The following is a 12,537-nucleotide window of genomic DNA, read 5'->3' on the forward strand; positions in this document are numbered from 1 at the left end:
CTCTCTGCCTCCTTCTTTCCACTCCTTTCCTCTTTTGACCTCACCCTCTCACCTTCCCCCTACTCACAAGGCAGGCAATACGCTCGACCTCATCTTTACTAGATGCTGTTCTTCCACTAACCTCATTGCAACTCCCCTCCAAGTCTCCGACCACTACCTTGTATCCTTTTCCCTCTCGCTCTCATCCAACACTTCCCACACTGCCACTACTCGGATGGTATCGCGCCGTCCCAACCTTCGCTCTCTCTCCCCCGCTACTCTCTCCTCTTCCATCCTATCATCTCTTCCCTCTGCTCAAACCTTCTCCAACCTATCTCCTGATTCTGCCTCCTCAACCCTCCTCTCTTCCCTTTCTGCATCCTTTGACTCTCTATGTCCCCTATCTTCCAGGCCGGCTCGGTCCCCCCTCCTGCTCCGTGGCTCGACGACTCATTGCGAGCTCACAGAACAGGGCTCCGGGCAGCCGAGCGGAAATGGAGGAAAACTCGCCTCCCTGCGGACCTGGCATCCTTTCGCTCCCTCCTCTCTACATTTTCCTCCTCTGTCTCTGCTGCTAAAGCCACTTTCTACCACTCTAAATTCCAAGCATCTGCCTCTAACCCTAGGAAGCTCTTTGCCACCTTCTCCTCCCTCCTGAATCCTCCTCCCCCTCCCCCCCTCCTCCCTCTCTGCAGATGACTTCGTCAACCATTTTGAAAAGAAGGTCGACGACATCCGATCCTCGTTTGCTAAGTCAAACGACACCGCTGGTTCTGCTCACACTGCCCTACCCTGTGCTCTGACCTCTTTCTCCCCTCTCTCTCCAGATGAAATCTCGCGTCTTGTGACGGCCGGCCGCCCAACAACCTGCCCGCTCGACCCTATCCCCTCCTCTCTTCTCCAGACCATTTCCGGAGACCTTCTCCCTTACCTCACCTCGCTCATCAACTCATCCCTGACCGCTGGCTACGTCCCTTCCGTCTTCAAGAGAGCGAGAGTTGCACCCTTCTGAAAAACCTACACTCGATCCCTCCGATGTCAACAACTACAGACCAGTATCCCTTCTTTCTTTTCTCTCCAAAACTCTTGAACGTGCCGTCCTTGGCCAGCTCTCCCGCTATCTCTCTCAGAATGACCTTCTTGATCCAAATCAGTCAGGTTTCAAGACTAGTCATTCAACTGAGACTGCTCTTCTCTGTATCACGGAGGCGCTCCGCACTGCTAAAGCTAACTCTCTCTCCTCTGCTCTCATCCTTCTAGACCTATCGGCTGCCTTCGATACTGTGAACCATCAGATCCTCCTCTCCACCCTCTCCGAGTTGGGCATCTCCGGCGCGGCCCACGCTTGATTGCGTCCTATCTGACAGGTCGCTCCTACCAGGTGGCGTGGCGAGAATCTGTCTCCTCACCACGCGCTCTCACCACTGGTGTCCCCCAGGGCTCTGTTCTAGGCCCTCTCCTATTCTCGCTATACACCAAGTCACTTGGCTCTGTCATAACCTCACATGGTCTCTCCTATCATTGCTATGCAGACGACACACAATTAATCTTCTCCTTTCCCCCTTCTGATGACCAGGTGGCGAATCGCATCTCTGCATGTCTGGCAGACATATCAGTGTGGATGACGGATCACCACCTCAAGCTGAACCTCGGCAAGACGGAGCTGCTCTTCCTCCCGGGGAAGGACTGCCCGTTCCATGATCTCGCCATCACGGTTGACAACTCCATTGTGTCCTCCTCCCAGAGCGCTAAGAACCTTGGCGTGATCCTGGACAACACCCTGTCGTTCTCAACTAACATCAAGGCGGTGGCCCGTTCCTGTAGGTTCATGCTCTACAACATCCGCAGAGTACGACCCTGCCTCACACAGGAAGCGGCGCAGGTCCTAATCCAGGCACTTGTCATCTCCCGTCTGGATTACTGCAACTCGCTGTTGGCTGGGCTCCCTGCCTGTGCCATTAAACCCCTACAACTCATCCAGAACGCCGCAGCCCGTCTGGTGTTCAACCTTCCCAAGTTCTCTCACGTCACCCCGCTCCTCCGCTCTCTCCACTGGCTTCCAGTTGAAGCTCGCATCCGCTACAAGACCATGGTGCTTGCCTACGGAGCTGTGAGGGGAACGGCACCTCAGTACCTCCAGGCTCTGATCAGGCCCTACACCCAAACAATGGCACTGCGTTCATCCACCTCTGGCCTGCTCGCCTCCCTACCACTGAGGAAGTACAGTTCCCGCTCAGCCCAGTCAAAACTGTTCGCTGCTCTGGCTCCCCAATGGTGGAACACACTCCCTCACGACGCCAGGACAGCGGAGTCAATCACCACCTTCCGGAGACACCTGAAACCCCACCTCTTTAAGGAATACCTAGGATAGGATAAAGTAATCCTTCTCACCCCCCTTAAAAGATTTAGATGCACTATTGTAAAGTGGCTGTTCCACTGGATGTCATAAGGTGAATGCACCAATTTGTAAGTCGCTCTGGATAAGAGCGTCTGCTAAATGACTTAAATGTAAATGTAAATATTCAATTGTGTTTGGTCAATGCAACCAAATATCAGCCAAATATAAACATTTAAAGTAGTTGTATCTTCTGCTTGGATAGACCATCATTGTTCATAGACCATCATTGAAAATAAGAATTTGTTCTTAACTGACTTGCCTAATTAAATAAAGGTAAAATAAATAAAAAATGATGTCTCCAACTCATCCAAAAAGTAAAAAAATGGGATGAAAGTGGCTCAGATAGAACTTTCCAAGCAGTAGGTAGATCTCCTTTAAATGTTGACATTTGGTTGCGTTGTCAACCAAACACAATTCAATATTACTTTTGTAATACAGTAAATAGCCTGAAGTTATCTTACAAACGAATGTCACATTCAATCTTAAAATGAGTAACACATCCATGGCCACATGTTGAGGTTACTGTAGCTATACATTTAGTATTATGTACTCAAAATAGCATGCACAGGTCATCACAGGTCTGTGGAGATCTTCACAAATGCTGTTGCCTAATAATCTGCGCAGAATCTGGAACAGCATTGATCATTTGCACCTTGTACTTTTAATGTAATTTCAACTGCAATCCTGGTCATTTGTTTTGCTATTAGATGAAGCACAGTGATATCACATTAACAAAACATTAACAACATCACATTAAGAAAATATCTGACATTGTATTCCCATTTTACTATGGGCATTTGTGTGGTAGGTGACTTTGAGCAGGAATGACTGTGTGGCTTTAAGGGGCGTTTCTGTGTCTCCTCTTCAGATGCAAAACAGTTATGAAATGCCTTCCTCAAAGTCATTACTTAAAATCCTAAAATAAGGAGTTTGTTTTGGCCCGGGAGAATGTAGTCTTTGTTTTACTCACAGATCCCAGAGTCTCCGACATGTTTCTCAACTGTCATTGGATGCAAAGGGCGTTTGGGATTAATAAACAGCAATGCTAATCTCTAATCAGTCACTGCAGCAGGAGAAAACCCAGGAGTTATATAACACAAGAGAGAAAGAGAAATAGGAGTATGGACAATATTGGAGAGTTAGAGCTATTGATTGTAATGTAATTGTGGACATGATTTTCCAGAAACTGCAGCTGGCTGAAAATGTAAAAATTAACAATTGTAAGAAAAAGCATACTGTATCTGTTAGGACTAGATCTATATTTCAAATGAATTGAGGATGAAAGGGTGCGGTGAAGCCAGCAGGCGTGGTTGACGGAACATTTCACATATCTCTGTGAGAACCAGGCATACTGTAGTGGAGATGTTGCAGTCACAGTCTGCTGTGCTGTTACACTAATCTTTTCTATGATCAATGTTCCAACATCAGACTATACACGCATTTCCATACAATACAACATATGCAAGCACACATACAAACACACATAGACTAAACAATCTTTTGAGGATCATTTTGGCACCATTCATACAAATGGAATCACTGTTATATTTTGGAAGTTACCTTATGTTGCCCAATGCAATCTCTTGAGTGCACTGCCCAGAAAGCATACACTTAACAACAAAATGACAATAGAAAAATAATGGTAATATCAGTAGGAAAGTCCCAGTGTGACCAAGGTGTGTGAGGAGAGACCAAAGGAGGGACACATCCTTACTTCTGATGCTGTGGTCAAAACTCCTGAACCATGTGGTGACCTCTCCCACTCTCCTCTCCCTTGGAAAATGTGACAGAGTCAGGGCAGTCACATGGTTGGTACGGCTCATTTTACTAAAGAGGAGCAGCACTGTCTTGGGTAAAAAGTAGAATAATATATACTTTCAGAAAGTATTCACACCCTTTGACTTTACTTGCGTTACAGCCCGAGTTAAAAATGTATACAAATTGTGATTTATTTTAATTGTATTACAACACACAATACCCCATAATTCCAAAGTGGAATTATGTTTTTAGAAATGTTTAATTAATTAAAAATGAAAAGCTGAAATGTCTTGAGTCAATAAGTGTTCAACTCCTTTGTTAGGGCAAGTCTAAATACACTCAGGAGTCAAACTGTGCTTAACAAGTCACCTAATAAGTTCAGGAGTCAAACTGTGCTTAACAGGTCACATAGTAAAGTTCAGGAGTAAAAATGTGCTTAACAGGTCACCTAATAAGTTCAGGAGTAAAAATGTGCTTAACAGGTCACCTAATAAGTTCAGGAGTAAAACTGTGCTTAACAAGTCACCTAATAAGTTCAGGAGTAAAACTGTGCTTAACAAGTCACCTAATAAGTTCAGGAGTAAAACTGTGCTTAACAAGTCACCTAATAAGTTCAGGAGTAAAACTGTGCTTAACAGGTCACCTAATAAGTTCAGGAGTAAAACTGTGCTTAACAAGTCACCTAATAAGTTCAGGAGTAAAACTGTGCTTAACAGGTCACCTAATAAGTTCAGGAGTAAAACTGTGCTTAACAAGTCACCTAATAAGTTCAGGAGTAAAACTGTGCTTAACAGGTCACCTAATAAGTTCAGGAGTAAAACTGTGCTTAACAAGTCACCTAATAAGTTCAGGAGTAAAACTGTGCTTAACAGGTCACCTAATAAGTTCAGGAGTAAAACTGTGCTTAACAGGTCACCTAATAAGTTCAGGTGTAAAACTGTGCTTAACAAGTCACATAATAAGTTCAGGAGTAAAACTGCTTAAAAAGGTCACATAATAAGTTGCATGGACTAATAGTGAAATAACAGTGTTTAACATGATGTTTTAATGAATACATTATCTCTTTACCCCACACATACAATTATCTGTTAGGTCCCTCGGTCAAGCAGTGCATTTCAAACATTGATTCAAGACCAGGGAGGTTTTCTAATTCCTCGCAAAGAAGGGCACCTATTGGTAGATTGGTACATAAAAATAAAAAAAGCATACATTGAATATTCCTTTGAGCAGGGTGAAGTTATTATTTACACTTTGGATGTATCAATACAACCAGTCACTACAAAGATACAGGCATCGTTCCTAACTCAGTTGCGGGAGAGGAAGGAAATGACTCAGGGATTTCACCATGAGGGAAGGGCGTTACCTAGTCAGATACACAACTGAATGCATTCAACCGAAATGTGTATTCCGCATTGTAACCCAACTCCTCAATCCGAGAGGTTCGGTGGCTGCCTTAATCGACATCCCATCATCGGTGCCCGGGGAGCACTTGTTGTGGGAGTTATCTGCCTTGCTAAAGAGCAGAACAGCAGATTTTCCCACCTTGGGGATTCAAACAAGCAACCTTTCGGTTACTGTCTCAACACTCTAACCACTAGGCTACCTGCTGCTTAGGCCAATGGTGACTTTAAAATCATTATAAAGTTTGATGGCTGTGATAGGAGAAAACTGAGGATAGATCAACAACATTGTAGTTACTCCACAATACTAACCTAATTGACAGACTGAAAATAAGGACGCTTGTACAGAATAAAAATATTCCAAAACATGCATCCTGTTTGTAACGAGGCACTAAAGTAATACTGCAAAACATGTGGCAAAGCAATTAACTTTTTGTCCTGAATAGAAAGTGTTATGTTTGGGGCAAATCCAATACAACACATCCCTGAGTACCACTCTAAATATTTTCCACGCATAGTGGTGGCTGCATCATGTTATTGGTATGCTTGTAATCATTAAGGATTGGTTGAGTTTTTCAGGATAAAAAATAATGGAGCTAAGAACAGGCAAAATCCTAGGGGAAAATCTGGTTCCGTCTGCTTTCCACCAGACTCTGGGAGATTAATTCATATTTCAGCATGACAATAACCGAAAAACACAAGGCCAAATCTACACTGGAGTTGCTTACCAAGAAAGACAGTGAATATTCCTGAGTGGCCGAGTTACACTTTTGACTTAAATCTGCTTGAAAATCTATGACAAAACCTGAAAATGTTTGTCCAGCAATGATCAACAACCAATTTGACAGATCTTGAAGAATTTAGAAAATAATAAATGGCAAATGTTACAGTATGTGAAATGTATCTGAAGCCACACCCTGAAACTCTCCCGAGTGCGGGAGTTGCAGCGATGAGACAAGACTGTAACTACTACCAATTGGGGAGAAAAAAGGGGTAATATATATATATATATATATATATATATATATATATATATATATATATTGTGAAATAAATTACTTGTATTAAGCCTTTTTTCTGTTAAAATAAGCTAAATATTTGCCAATGACATTTAGATAATTTAGCTTGATACAAAAAACTAAAACACTATAAGATATTTAGTCTTGCTTAGATTTCACTTTTTGCAATGTATCCCTTGTTAGATTATGGTTATATGGTTATACTCTGTTTTAGGAACATCTACCCAAAATATTTCAATTTTTTTATTACTTTGCCAAACATATCATGGCATTGGTGAAAGTCAAAATCTGTAAAATTTGTGAACGTCTAAATCAATATTCGGGCCATTTAAACAGGGTGCGTCCCTCCTATAGACCAGGGGAGAAGGGCTCGATTTTGTCGTTCTGAGCATTTGCAATGCGTCTGCCTCCGAAGTATAACAAATGTTTTACTTCCACACAAATGCACTTCTTTACTTATTTTAGGTTTCATGAAGTGTGTAGGTTGCATTCTTAATCGTACAGCTATGAAAGTTATGTATTTAAACCTGCCTGCTCGAGACACATTCAGCGATTACTTTGCGTTGTCTGTGCAGTGAAGCAGTCGAGCTGGATAAATGTTTTTCTAAGGGCCGCTCCTTAAATGGATGTAATGATGCAGCCGACCACCACAGGATGGCAAATATACGTTTATTCGACAGAGGATGTGTACATGGTTGTAGGAAGGTCTGGATGGCTGTCTTCTGACTTATACAACGGTGGGAAATCAATAAAATAAGTTATGCAAACGTACATATTTTTTTTAAGTAATTCGAGAAACTAGTGGGCCTGCTAGTGATAGTGGTGGAGCCAGCACCTTCACACGTGGAGATTTATCCACCCAGTCAAGTAGGCCTACTCTGCGTCCAACAGCAGCGCAGTCTTCTATGGACCAGTTTATGCCAAAGTCAATGTCTGTAGCAAAACAAGGCCAAATTGATATTGCATTGGCTAAAATGATTGCCACCGATTTCCAGCCATTTTTGATCATGGAGGACAGAGGTTTTAGAAATGATAGCAATAGTCTAAATCCAATGTACACAATTCCAAGCAGGAAACCCCTTTCAAAATCACTTATTCTACAACTGTATAAGAGCACACAGGCTTCAGTTCGGGAAAGAGAACAAAAAGCTACTCCAGTTTGCCTTTCCACTCACTGCTGGACATCAAGGGTAACCACTTCTTACATGTCAGTTACATGTCACTTTATTTCAAGATTTTTTCGATGTCTAGCGGCCTTCTGGACGGACTGCTTTGAGTTCAGCGACAGACACACCTCACAGAACTTGGCAGAGGAACTGTTGAGAGTGGCCAGAGAATGGTAAGTAGATGGAAAAGTGGTCTGTTGTGTTAGCGACAATGCATCTAACATAACCAAAGCCATGGACATTTTTAAATGGACCCATCATCCAGGTCTTGCCCACACAATCAACCTGATTGTAAGAGATGATCTGAAGCTGATGAAGCCCACTGTGGACAAAGTGAAAGCAGCTGTGGAATACTTCCACAGGAGCACATTAGGTGCTGAAAACTAAAGTATACACAACGCCAGATGGGGATGCCTGATGCCATCATCTCTAGCCTGGTCATTGTCAATGCACCTGTTGATGCTCTGACCCAAGAGGAATGGGAGGTGGTGGAGGAGGTGTGCAGAGTCCTGGAACCCTTTGAGCAAGTCACTGTGGAGATCAGTGGAGAGAGGTACAGTAAGCAGCTATTACTACATCATTATATATGTATATGAGCAGTAGATGAGAATGTAGTATCAGTAGACAAAACAGGAACTAATAAGTTACTGTTCTCTCCTTTCAACTATGTGACAGCCTCAGAAATGATGCTCCTGTGTAAGGGTCTGCAGCGAATCACAGCCAGCCGCCAGAGAGAAGCAAATGTAACCACAGGACATGTGACAGACTTGATGGACATCCTGTGTTCATCAATGGACAGAATGGAATATAATCACGTGCTATCAGAAACCGCTGCACTTCACCACAGGTTTAAGAAGTTAGCCTTCAGTGATGCCAGAGTGAGTGATAAGGCTCTTCAAAGAATAACCTCAGCAGCAGGGAGGGACAGCCCCGGCAGTCAGCTGGCTCAGGCACCAGGGCAACAGGAAGAAGAGGGAGCAGATTGAGCAGAAGCACGAGCAGTAGTGCCACAAACGTCTGATAAGAGAGCAACTGGGGATGCAGCACAAAGGAATTCCTCAGCAGATGCCATAATGGAGGTCCGATCCTATTTGGAGGAGCCCCTCCTCCTCTGAGCTGGTGGAAGAACAAGGCCTATTTCTACCCACGGCTTACTACAGTCATGACAGGGAGACTCTGCATAGTGGCCACATCCGTTCCCTCTGAGAGGGTCTTCTCAAAAATGGGAAAAATAATTACTGAGAGAAGAAACCGCATCAGCCCCTCGAAAGTGAGGCAGCTTGCATTTCTGAATGCAAATCTCTCATAAAAGCAAAATATGGTCAGCATTGCTGCGTGCTGCTGGTTATAACATGGCAATAAAGAGAGAGAGAGAGAAAAGAGGGACCAGTTTAATGTTTTAAGTGGGATGCTGCAGTTTTGCACATTGTTATTTATTTTTCTTTGATATGGTGCAATATTCCATTATTATGTTGTTCAGATTGTATTAGTTTGGAATTGTTACATTTATATGCATTTTGTTTATATACATAAAAAAGTTATACTTTAAATGCACTGTAATAGCATCCTTATTTTTTACATTTATTTAAATTTGTGGGATGCTGCAGTTTTGCAAATTGTCATTTATTTTTCTTTGATATGGTGCAATATTCTATTATGCTGTTCAGATTGGTTTTGAATGGTTAGATTTATATGCACTTTGTTAATGTACATTAAAAAGTTATACTTTAAATGTTTAATAGCATTCCTTTTCATAACAAATCAAATCAAGCTAACCCAAATTGAATTTCATTCATTTCTTGAATCTTCTCTAGGCACTCCCTTCCCAAACCTGAAGCCCCGTCCCCAGCGGAAAAGACCAGGAAGAAGATTTGGCTTAAGGTACAACTTCCTATTGAGGAAATGTGAATAGAAGCATATACCTGAATAGAATCATTTCTCCGTAATTAATATTACCTGATTGAGCTAATCATGTAAATGTAATTAGTCGGGCACCACAAAATAATATTTATAGAGCTGTTATCTTCCGAATAAACTCTTAAAGACCTAGTAATGTTTTACATCAATAGCAGTCAATATTAATCGTCATCTTAATTCAGTCATCTGAAAGTTGTAAATTCTTGGTTATCTGCACGAACCCTGGCTGACAAGTTGAACCAGCAATACAAAATAGGGTTTAATTATTTATTTACTACCTAACAAATCACACACATACACATAATTAAATCATAACTTGATTACAAATGACGTCATAAAGGAAAACGTCCCTAGCGGGCGGAACAGATATGACAGCTTGCTACACAAAAGAAAAGGGGCTGGGTTTGAGTGAAAGAGCGGGAAGACTGAGGAACAAAGGGCGAAGCTGTGCTGTTGTAAATACAGTATCTTATGCATTCTAAATTACCGCCCATTTGGAAAAGGAAAATGCAGTAAATATTTACTCTGAGCTACGATAGGTTGGTGGTAGATGGAAGGCCGTGTTGCCCAACCGAGTCCTTCGTCCTTTGAAGACTGTCTCTGCTGGTAAATTGGATATGTTGTAGAAACGTCGTTGTGTGGTAAGATGGGGTACTCTGTCTGTTCCTTCCTACCCTCGTTTGCAGCGGCTGTTGCTAACTCAACGGCTAGGAGGTATCACTTCTGTAGTGAATAAGAGTTCAAAGTTCATACCATTCGCAACCAAAGCTCACGCTGATGTTGGCTTCGTTCTGTAGTTATTATCTGAACCATTCTGACATCGGACCGTTGTCCTCACGTCCTCGGAACAGGAGGTTAATATTGTTGTCAAGGGCTTATATAGGAAGGGAGAGGAGGGCGTGTTTGAAAAGTTTTATAGCCCATGTCCCTTCACAGTTGCGGGCCACTGATTGAGCAGAGCCCCATCTTATGAAAACCCAAATCTTACATTTTAGAAGCTAAAATCACATTTCATCCCATCACGAATAATTTCATATTCAAACATTTAAATTGAACAACAATTCCATGTGAATACGATAACTCTGATGTATAGACTTTCCACTGTAGAGTTTATGTCATCTTATCATTGATGAGAATGTCTCAGATGACAACCGAACTGACATCATATTCATTAAGTACCACCGTGTATGTTCAATTGGTCGCATTACCAGAATATAGTTCATTTCCCCCCACCTTCTGATGTTCCCAGAATCTCTATGTTAACCAAGGGTTTTGCAAATGTAACATCAATAGGGTAGAGAGAGGAAAAAGGGGGGAAGAGGTATTTATGACTGTCATAAACATACCCCCAGGCCAAACTTGATGATTGTGTTGGAGGCGTGCATGGCCACGCAGTCATGGGTGAACAGGGAGTACAGGAGGGGGCTGAGAACGCACCCTTGTGGGGCCCCAGTGTTGAGGATCAGCGAAGTGGAGATGTTTTTTTCTACCTTCAACACCTGGGGCCGGCCCATCAGGAAGTCCAGGACCCAATTGTACAGGGCGGGGTTGAGACCCAGGGCCTGTAGCTTAATGATGAGCTTGGAGGGTACTATGGTGTTGAATGCTGAGCTATAGTCAATGAACAGCATTCTTACATAGATATTCCTCTTGCCCAGATGGGATAGGGCAGTGTGCAATGTTATGGCTACTGCATCTTCTGTGGACCTATTGGGGCGGTAAGCAAATTAAAGTGGGTCTAAGGTGACAGGTAAGGTGGAGGTCCTTGACTAGCCTCTCAAAGCACTTCAAGATATAGGTGAGTGCTACCTTTGCATTCTTGAGTACAGGAACAATGGTGACCATCTTGAAGCATGTGCGGACAGCAGACTGAGATAGGGAGAGATTGAATATGTCCGCAAACACATCAGCCAGCTGGTTTGCGCATGCTCTGAGGATGCGGCTAGGGATGCCGTCCTGGCCAGCAGCCTTGCGAGTGTTAACACGTTTAAATGTCTTGCTCACGTCGGATGGAGAGCCCACAGTCCTTGGTAGCATCCATGTCGGTGGCACTGCATTATCCCCAAAGCGGTCCAAGAAGGTGTTTAGTTTGTCTGGGAGCAAGACGTCGGTGTCTGTGACATGGCTGGTTTTCCTTTTATAATCCGTGATTGACTGTAGACCCTGCCACATACGTCTTGTGTCTGAGCCGTTGAATTGCGACTCCACTTTGTCTCTATACTGACATTTCGCTTGTTTGATTGCCTTGCGGAGGGACTTCACTGTTTGTATTCGGCCATAATCCTAGTCACCTTTCCATAGTTAAATGCGGTGGTTCGCACTTTCAGTTATGCGCGAATGCTGCCATCTATCCATGGTGTCTGGTTAGGGTAGGTTTTAATAGTCACAGTGGGTACAACATCTACAATGCACTTCCTTATAAACTCACTCACCGAATCAGCGTATGTGTCAATATTATTCTCTGAGGCTACCCAGAACATGTCCCAGTCTGCCCTCATATATGTACAGTGTTCCCAGGAGTGGCAGGCAACCCAATTCATTTTGATTGGGTTATTTTGCCTAAAAATCTTTAGGCCTACCCATAGAAAAAAAAACACCCTGCAAGAGTGGCAAAAATGGTGTTTAGCATCCCCATTGGCTCGCAAATGCTTCTCAATGTATTACTTTGTAGGCTCTTTGTAGGCTCGGGATTCAACTGTGCTCACATGTGACATTGTCCAATCCATTTGAGAAAAGAGGAAGACAAGGAGCAATTATGGTTCAGCATCATGAAGGAATTGAGTTGTGAAAAGGCTGAGCTCCAGCATTTGGGAATCTTGCTCAGGCTCCAGTCAAATTGGACATGTTCCGCACCAGCTCTGCTCACATACTATGACTGATTCAATGTCATGTTTTAGTTA

The 12,537-nt window shown here is 43.1% G+C and overlaps 1 long non-coding RNA gene across 1 annotated transcript; it reads left to right on the top strand.

The window, feature by feature from the left end:
• Positions 1 to 6,693: 6,693 nt before the first annotated feature.
• On the top strand, positions 6,694 to 9,359 carry LOC127909828 (uncharacterized). The gene is made up of 3 exons (XR_008072457.1): positions 6,694 to 7,893; positions 7,986 to 8,273; positions 8,396 to 9,359. It is a non-coding gene; the product is annotated as an uncharacterized LOC127909828 (long non-coding RNA).
• Positions 9,360 to 12,537: the final 3,178 nt, after the last annotated feature.

This window comes from Oncorhynchus keta, chromosome 20, assembly GCF_023373465.1.
Source record: "Oncorhynchus keta strain PuntledgeMale-10-30-2019 chromosome 20, Oket_V2, whole genome shotgun sequence".
Classification (NCBI taxonomy): domain Eukaryota; kingdom Metazoa; phylum Chordata; class Actinopteri; order Salmoniformes; family Salmonidae; genus Oncorhynchus; species Oncorhynchus keta.